This window comes from Oratosquilla oratoria, chromosome 1 (genome assembly GCF_046742065.1).
Source record: "Oratosquilla oratoria isolate Oo_2021 chromosome 1, ASM4674206v1, whole genome shotgun sequence".
NCBI classification, from domain to species: domain Eukaryota; kingdom Metazoa; phylum Arthropoda; class Malacostraca; order Stomatopoda; family Squillidae; genus Oratosquilla; species Oratosquilla oratoria.
In genome coordinates, this window is record NC_134777.1 from 45658896 (window position 1) to 45668838 (window position 9943).

Here is a 9943-nt window from a genome sequence, read left to right on the forward strand (position 1 = left end):
TCAATTAATAAATGAATTTATTCATTTATTCAATCATTAACTTCTATTTTATCTAATTTAAATTGAGTTTGTTCTATCTTTTTTACATAAATATACGCACACACACACACACACACACACACACACACACACACACACACACACACACACACATGTATGTATATGTATATATACATATAGATAGATATGTATGTATATATAAAAATCCATGTGAACAAGTTGTATAGACACGGTAAAGGAAACATGGACTGGAGGTGAAGCATTTATTCTTGACGTTTCGTCTAACGACCTTTGAGAAAGTCGTTAGACGAAACGTCAGGAATAAAGCTTCACCTCCAGTCCATGTTTCCTTTACCGTGTCTATACAATATGTATATATATATATGTATATATATATATATGTATATATATATATATATGTATGTATATATATGTATATATATACAATATACCTCATTGTTTAGCTTTTGTAGAGTACGAGAAGGCCTTTTACTCGGTAAAACAAATAGCAATACTAAACTCGCTACGCATGCAGGGTACAAACGAACAGATCGTAAGGGCTCTAGAAAAGTTTATACAAAAGGTACCACTGTAAATCGACTAAATAAAGATAGAAAAAAAGATCAAAATCGAGAAAAGAGTACGGCAAGGCGATACCATTTCACCCAAATCATTTACAGCTTGCTTGGAAGAGATTTTGAGAAGGTTGAGTTGAGAAGAGAAAGGTTTGAAGATTAATGGCGAAAATTTGAACCACCTATGATTTGTGGATGACATTACTCTCATTTGAGAAAGAGCAGAACACTTGAAAGATATGCTGAGTGATCTGAACAAGGAAGGTCTCAAAGTAGGTTTAAGAATAAATAAGAGTAAAAGCAGTGTTCAACACGAAAGTTCAAATTAAAGAGATTATAATCGATTGTGAGACTCTTGAAGAAGTTGAAGAGTATAATTATTTAAGCCAGATGGTGACAATGAAATAAAAAGATGTATTACGATTGGTTAGAATGTGTTTGGTAAGCATGATAAAATCCTGAGAGCCTCTCTAACTTTATGTTTGAAACGTAAAGTTTACAGTCAACGCATTCTGCCAGCAATAATCTACGGGTGTGAGACTTGGAAACTGATAAAGGCGATGAAGACGAAGCTAAGAACTACACAGAGGAGAATGGAAAGATTAATGTTTGGAATAACCATGAGAGACCTAAAGAAAGCAAGTTGGGTGAGAGAGCAGACTAGAAAGATATTGTGGAGGCAGTAAAAAAGAGAAAGTGGAATTGGGCAGGTAAGTTAGTATGAACGACTAATGAGTGATGGAGCAAGTGCGTTACTGGTGGACTCCGTGAGATGGGAGGCGTGGAAGAGGGAGACCAGACAGAAGGTGGAAAGACGAGACTGAGAAGTTTGCAGGAGTAACGTAGCAAAGGTTGGTACGGTCGTGTGAATTATGGAATGCTATGAAAGAGGCCTTTTGATCATCAGTGGACTCAGGATGCCTGATTTGATATATATATATATATATATATATATATATATATATATATATATATATGTTATATGTGTGTGTGTGTGTGTGTGTGTGTGTGTGTGTGTGTGTGTGTGTGTGTGTGTGTGTGTGTGTGTGTGTGTGTGTATGTGTTTATGCATGTATATATGTATGTAAACATAACTTTAGAGAGGATCAGGGATAAAGATGTTGGAGTTATTTTCTCAGTGTTGTTTGTGGCCTGGGAGCCTATTGGCATGCTAGATGATTTTCTTATGGTTTGTTGGGAAATGCTGTTCGAGATGACAAATTCTTCTCAAAGTCCACTCATTATCTCAAATTGTCTAACCAGTATTATCGATATCTTCTAGTTTAATGTCGCTGTGTCAACAATTCTGCAAAGGATACAATTTCATGTGAATATTGTCATTTGGTATCCGTAAAGCTTTTCCGCAGCAAGCTTCTTGCCTCTGCTGACAAGAAATAATATCTACTCTGGTGTATAAAATTATATGGCTAAATATTTTGGCAAACAAAATCACAGGAATGTATCTAGTCTTTACACGTCTTGAGACTCTTAGAAACGTCAAAGTAGGTAACAGGAACCACTTGTGATAAGAGAGGAACAAGAAAGGAGTGAGTACAAGTGAGACAGTGAAGAGAACACGTAAAATTCTGGAAAACAGTCGAACAAATAGAAAGACCTCGAATTCGGCGGTGGAGAGATGATTCCTGAAACAGAATATTCACGCAGGTGCCGCGTTTGCATACCTCTGTACTTGTTTGTTCTTTGTTTAGCTGTTTTTTATACTTAGCTTACGAACTGGACCCACCTATGTGCGCGCACACTATATCCCCAGTTCGTAGATTTATGGCAGTGGTATTGAGTTTTGTATTTGTGAATGGGGTTTTTAGTATAGTTGTGCATATATTGTGACCATATGTATATTAAACTGGACAGGGTAGTCTTTTTTTCTATTTTTGTTATATTTTACTTTATCTGACTTTATTTGACTTAATTTTATATAGCTATTTCCTATTTAATTTTGTTCCACTTTATCAATTTTTATTCTAGTTCATCTATTTTATTCTAGCATATTTCATCTTACTTATTTCTATTTTATTCTATTCCATTATATTCGATGTTATTTTAGTTATTAAATTTTTACTTTATTGTATCATATTTCATTATATTCTATCCTATCTTATTCTATCTTATTTAGTTTTATTCTGTTATACCTTATTTGACTTTATTATGTTGTATCTAATCTTATCTTATTTATTTTTGTGTTATCTTGAAATTGGTCTATGATTTCCTTCAGATGCCGGACATTTCCACTTACGATATACGTATATGTGGTAGCAGCCATCCTTAAATGATATCTTTGGCAGCTAACAGTCGATTTAATTCCAATGTAGGAAACCCCCACGCCATCTTTGAAGGCTTAATGTATCCGAACAATTGGGTATCAATGCTGTCAATCCTTCTCCGTCCATATGTGTTGCTCAGGTGGTCCGTTCCCACTAAATCTAACTTCCCACTAAACCTAACTTCCAGACGGCTTCGCTTCCAACTCCTTCACTCTAATGACGTCTTTTGCTGATTTCATTCTGGATAAAGCTAAACAGTTTCGTTCACCTAAACAGAGTCGTTTGGCAACAGCCAGATGAATAAGATCTAGTTCCTGTTTATAATCAAAGGGTGTTAGTGACATTATTCTGTACCATTTCTATTTTCACACTCTTTATATTTTCATCCCATGTTAACTTTCCTTTGTTGTTCTACAAATTCCAAAATGTCTGCCGACATTTAACTAACTTATTTAGCACAATTCCCTGTCTTAAGACAAATAAATTCGTTTCACCTTAACCAGAATAAAGTTTGCAAAGTGAATCATCGTAGTAAGAGATTCAAGATTTGCTTTGTTTACCTGTGATTCATTGGTCTGTGAACTCGTTTTGTATGCATTAAGTCTATAGATCTGCACTTGACGGCCACCAGTAACTCCCAACTTCATTGCTGTCCAAGCACCCAAGGGAAAGGCACTCCAGAACCTCGCGCGGTCATGGAGACACGAAAGTGTTGTTAAGGGTGAGTTCTTATTAGTATAGTATACTGTTTGGCTTTCCTGTGGATGTATTGTGTCTTGCTGCATTATTTCTGACCCATGGCAATGGGTGGCATATAGGAATGACACTTCATCCACAAGGAGGGAGGAAAGGGGGTGGACGGGAGTGAAATGGGTGTGAGTACGTGCGTGCCTTTTGACTCTAATACATCCCTTGTAAGGAAGAAAGATCCGTTGCTATAAAGATAGATATTGTGCGTGTAGGAGACTATACTGTTGCAATTTTAAAAGTAACTAAACAAAATACAGTGAAAAGGGGTCTTTTGGACCAAAATAAGACCTACTCAATTAGGATATCCATACTGTTTGTTAATTAAGTGAATGACAGAGTATACTCGTGGTCTATCGTAAACATTGTGTGAGGAAGAAAGGGGGTAGTGTCATTATCCTGCTGTAAATGACGAGATTGGTACTGGTGGAGAGCAGCCCCAGATGACGGATAGCGAATTGCCTACTACCTATCTCATAGTGAAATCCTCGCACAGCGAACATTAGCGAGGAAATATACCAGTTCTGCGGTGCATAGGACCTCAATACCACAGTGGAGTAGTGGTGGGCACCAATGCAAGAAGACATAAATAAGCAATTTCCTTTGTAGACCTCTAATTCTCAGCCTTCTTGGCTCCCCCCCCCCGCCCCTGTCCTGCGCTTTAGGCCCGCCTTACTTAAATCTCCCCTTTACCCTTCTCTGCCTTTCCCTCTCTTTGTTCCCCTGCCACACCACCCCTCTCGTCTCCCTTTCCTTTATTTTCCCTCTCCCCTTATCTATCCTTTTCCTTTCATTCTGCGTTCCCCTCGTAACTTCACCACAACAGTAGCTGTTTCCCCTCTCCATTCTGCCTCCTACCCCTCTCTTTTCTGTTTCAGAGTCTCTCTCGTACCTCATTTACCTCTTCTCTTCACATGTCTATCCTCTTCCCTCCTCTTCAGCAATCACTTTTTCCTTCGCCTTCCCTCGTCCATGCCCTCTCTGTTCTTTGCCTCTTTCCTCTTCATCTCCCTCCTTTCTTTCTGTGTTTTCCCCTCTTCTCAACTCTTCACCAGTGGCTTTTTCTCTGTCCTTCTCGCATCCCCATCCTCTCAATCCCTTCCTCTGCAAGTATTTTCTGTTGTCTTCTCGATCGCTTCTCGTGTCATAAGCTTTTCTCTCCTCGCCAACCCTCTCCCTCCCGGTCTTTTTGCAAGTTCCCTGCACACCCACTTTTATCGCGTTCTCTTCTTCTCTTCTCCTGTTTCTCTCCCTTCCTCTCTCCGCCATCCTCCCCCCCTCTCTCTCTGTCTTTCATCACTCTCTTTGACTTATGTATATAGGAGCATGTAGGTGCGTGCGTGCATGTGTGTGTTTCTGTGTGTGTGTGTGTGTGTGTGTGTGTGTGTGTGTGTGTGTGTGTGTGTGTGTGTGTGTGTGTGTGTGTGTGTGTGTGTGTGTGTGTGTGTGTGTGTGTGTGTGTGTGTGTGTGTGTGCGTGTGTGTATGTGCGCGTGCTATATTCCATTCATATTCCTCCATAATTTTTACGGATTCGCTTTTCTATCATACTATTCAACATCTAGTCTTACAGCCAATCTTATCTAACCAAGTTGTTACCTTTGAATAAATTTATTAGAATGTTTAGCAGCCCATAGAGGAAGTTGTTTTGTTTATATCCAAATGAGGTGCAACAACTTATTCAACCACGACCCTACAAACCCGGAACACAGTCAACTGCATTATCAAACCGTTCTAGGTTATGATTATTCTCAATTAGTTCTCTTATAATAATTAAAGTTAACACATGTAAACCTATATTCTATGATTTATATGATCCGTATAAAAAGAAAACCCCTCAAAAGGGTATATAACTAAAGAGGTTCTTCCGATACGGTAGAGCACAGTGTAGATGATGATATGCCAACTGCAAGACGATTTACTATGCAGTTCAGGAACCTGGCCTAGCTTAAATTGGGTCTTGATCGATTGAAACCCAAGTCGTATTCCGTCCTAGTGGTGCGCAGTAACTCCATCTGGTGTTGACCAAAGCAAACATCGGAAGGAGTTCTTGGTGCGATAGAGATAAAATACGATTTTACGAGTCATAAAAAATGAAAAAAGTGACGACGAAAAATCAAATAAAGAGTGGTGATTGAACTATGTATTGTCATATCTAACCTTCATCAATTTTTTCTTACTGACATTTATGAATATATCCATTATCAAATATTTAACTGTTCTGTAATAACTAACCGGTGGTTGTTCTAATCCTACGAGTGAGTGGAGCAATAACTAATAAATAAATGAAATAACTGATTAGTAGATGAAAAATATGTACATAAAAAAATAGTTTATTCAAATAGCCGTAGCCATTATCGTACCGCCTGCGCTATGTTAAAAAAGATACTTAGGAAATGGAAATCCTCTGTACCTATACTTCATGATCAAAGAAAATGATAACGATAATAATATAATTGATAATAATGATATCAATAACAGTAATATAAATGATGATAATAATGATAACAATGATGATGATGGTGGTGGTTGTGGTTGTAGTTGTAGTTGTAGTTGTGGTTGTAGTTTAGTTGTAGTTGTGGTTGTAGTTTAGTTGCAGTGGTGGTGGTGGTGGTGGTGGTGGTGGTGGTGGTGGTGGTGGTGATGGTGATGGTGATGGTGATGGTGATGGTGATGATGATGATGATGATGATGATGATGATGATGATGATGATGATGATGATGATGATGATGATGATGATGATGATGATGATGATGATGATGATGATGATGATGATGATGATGATGATGGGTGGTGGTGGTGATGGTGATGATGATGACGAAAATGTCAGTATCGACAACATTGTAATTTTCAGTCAATATATGTGTCCGTTTCACTATTTTACCAGTAAGGCCACCAGTACCAGTATCAGCGCCATGACGGATATATACTTACAGGCTTAGGCACAGGTACAGGTTAGGGCACAGGGAAAAATCACAGTAACTGACATTATTATAGACATAGGCACAAACACAGGAGCAAACATTGGTGTAGCTATAAGGATAGGTATAGCCATGGGTATAGGCATAAGCATATGCACAGATATGTGCAGAGGTATAGGTATTGCTGTAGGTATAAGTGTACTCGTAGGTATAGGCATAGGTATAAGTGTACTCGTAGGTATAGGCATAGGTATAAGTACATGTATAGCTGTAGGTATAGATATACGTATAGGTATAGGTATGTGTATGCGTATAGGTATAGGTATGTGTATGCGTATAGGTATAGGTATAGGTATAGGTATAGGTATAGGTATAGGTATAGGTATAGGTATAGGTATAGATATAGGTACAAGTATAGGCATATGTAAAGGTATAGGTATAGGTATAGTTATAGGTATAGGCATAGGTATAGGTGTAGGTACTGATAAAGGTATAGGCGTAGTCATAGGCATAGGAGGAAGAATAAGAATTGGAATGGGATTGGTAATGGGAATAGGAATGAGGATGGGCATGGGAATAGAAAAAAATTATGAAAATAGGGATGGGAATTACAATAAGAATGGGAATGAGAGGGGTGATGGGAATGGGAGTAGGAATAAGAATGGGAAAGATATGAATATGAATATGAATGTGAATATGAATAAAGGTGTGAATATCTAGGTGTATATTCAAATTCATACTCATATTCATACTCATATTCATATTCATACTCATATTCACTCATATTCATACTCATATTCACTCATATTCATACTCATATTCACTCATATTCATACTCATATTCACTCATATTCATACTCATATTCACTCATATTCATACTCACTCATACTCATACTCACTCATACTCATACTCACTCATAATCATACTCATAATCATACTCATACTCATACTCATACTCATACTCATACTCATAATCATACTCATAATCATATTCATAGGATCAGGAATAGTTATAGTTATGGTCATAGTCTTATTCACATGCAGAGAAATAAGCATAGGCATTGACATTATCATTATGATTACTTTCATTATCATTAGTACAATTCTTTATCTTTCTCATCAGTACAACTTTTATCATTAGTTCCGTTCGGAGAGACATCAACACCACTAATATTATCAGAATCCTCACTTTAAAACAAGACATAAAATAAGTATATTAAAACTTTCTTTAGCAAAAAAGCAGAAAACTTAACCGTTTAAGAGAAGCAGTGTCCCCCGCCAGACTAAAAACACGTGCAATTACGGAACAGGCATAATCACAAAACACGTATAATTACGAAACATGTGCACAATTACAAAACACGTACATTTACAAAACTGCCAGCGCCTCGCATGGAATCGCCGGAAGGGACGAGGTCGGGGGGCATTATGAAAATATATTAAAATTGAGATTCGCGGTTTGGCCTAACATATGACCTCCATTATTTACCCTTGATTAAACACATTCCCACTCGTCACGAACAGACAAGGTGAAGGGAAGCCAATACAGCAAGAGCAACAGGGTAACAGCGGTGTGGGTAAAGTTGGGGTCTGTGGGAAATCCGTAGCCGTATTGCTCGTGTTGGTGCACGGAACCTAAGCCTGGCTGGTTTTGGCATAACACAAATGCGCACGCACACACACGCACACACACACACACACACACACACACACACACACACACACACACACACACACACACACACACACACACACACACACACACACACACACACACACACACACACACACACACACACACACACACACAGAAATGTGGTACAGGACATTATTAAGAGTGGGGGACAACATAACGGAGAGACAGTCATAGTATAGTATAATATCATCATTTCTCTATGAATAGAGATTTCCTCTACCACAGATAAAATGATGTGTAACTCTGGTCCGTAGGGGCGCCCCATATAGACTCTACAGTATTAGCTGCATGCCAATATCCCAGACGGGTATTACGGCTCAAAGTAGTTGAGCCTGTGTTAGAATTAGAAATGGAGAAAATGAATGGTTTTGAGGTAAAGGTATGACTTCCAGAGATATGTTATGTCGCCTTGGCTGTTCAATTTATGCATGGATGGGGTTAGAGTGAAAGGTAAACGCAGGGTTAATGGGAAGGGGATTGGATGATACTTGAGGGAGAATGTGGCTGAAAGAGAGGAGTGGAAGTGGAGGTGGAATGTAGATTGAGAGAAGAAAATAAATGCCTTGTGCGATTTAAAAGTTCAATGAGAAATACATACTTTTAGATGGATGCTAAGAGGAAATTGCATGAAGGAGTGATCGTGCCGACAATACTGTATGGGACAGAAACATGAAACATAAGATAGGAAGAGAAGAAGAGTTTAAATACGTTTGAGATGAGATGCTTGAAAAGTATGGTATGGGTTACTAGGCCGGATAGAGTGAGAAACGAGGAAGTGAAGAGGAGAGCGGGGTTGGAAAGAGAGTTGGGAGACAGGGTTGATGAAAGAGTACTAGGATGGTTTGGACACATGGAAGAATGAGTGAAGACAGATTAGTAAAAGAGGTGTGGAAAGCAGAGGTGGAAGAGGTAAACATGAGGGGGCGATTAAGGATGAGATGGATGGATGAGGTAAAAAGGGCACTGGAAAAGAGGGGAATGTCTGTTGAGGAAGAAAGGAAGAAGACAAAAGATAAGGGTGAGTGGAGAATGGTTGTCTATGGATAAAGTTGTAATATAAAGAAGATAGTGGCTAGGGGATGGTGGGGTGAGGGGGTTTATGTGAATGATCTTTTGAGGCATCCCGAAAGGATTTCTCCCTGTCTTCTCTTTTTCTGCATGAGGGGACGGAGACGGGGGGTCACCGATGAAATGAAGCGGCCTTGCTGTGGATGTTCTATGTCTTGATATATTGCTTCTAACCCAGTGCAGTGGGCGATATGCAAGGATGACCCGTCATCTAGGAGTAGCTAAGATAAGAGGGAGGGAGGGGGTGAAAGGGAGTGGAGTATATGGTGATGGAATTGGTGAGAGTGAAACTTATGCTTTTTTTATTCTACCCCCTTTGTAAGGGGAAATATCCGTTGGTATATGTATGTACATATACGGGCAGTAATATACCTATATCATTCTATATACATGACCAGGCAGCCAGAAATATATATATATATATATATATATATATATATATATATATGTGTGTGTGTGTGTGTGTGTGTGTGTGTGTGTGTGTGTGTGTGTGTGTGTGTGTGTGTGTATGTGCGTGCGTGCGTGTGTGTGTGTGTGTAGGCATACTTATTTATATATCTATGTATATATACACATACATAGATTTGTTCACAGGCACACAAACGGACATACACACACACACACACACATACACAAACACATACACACACAC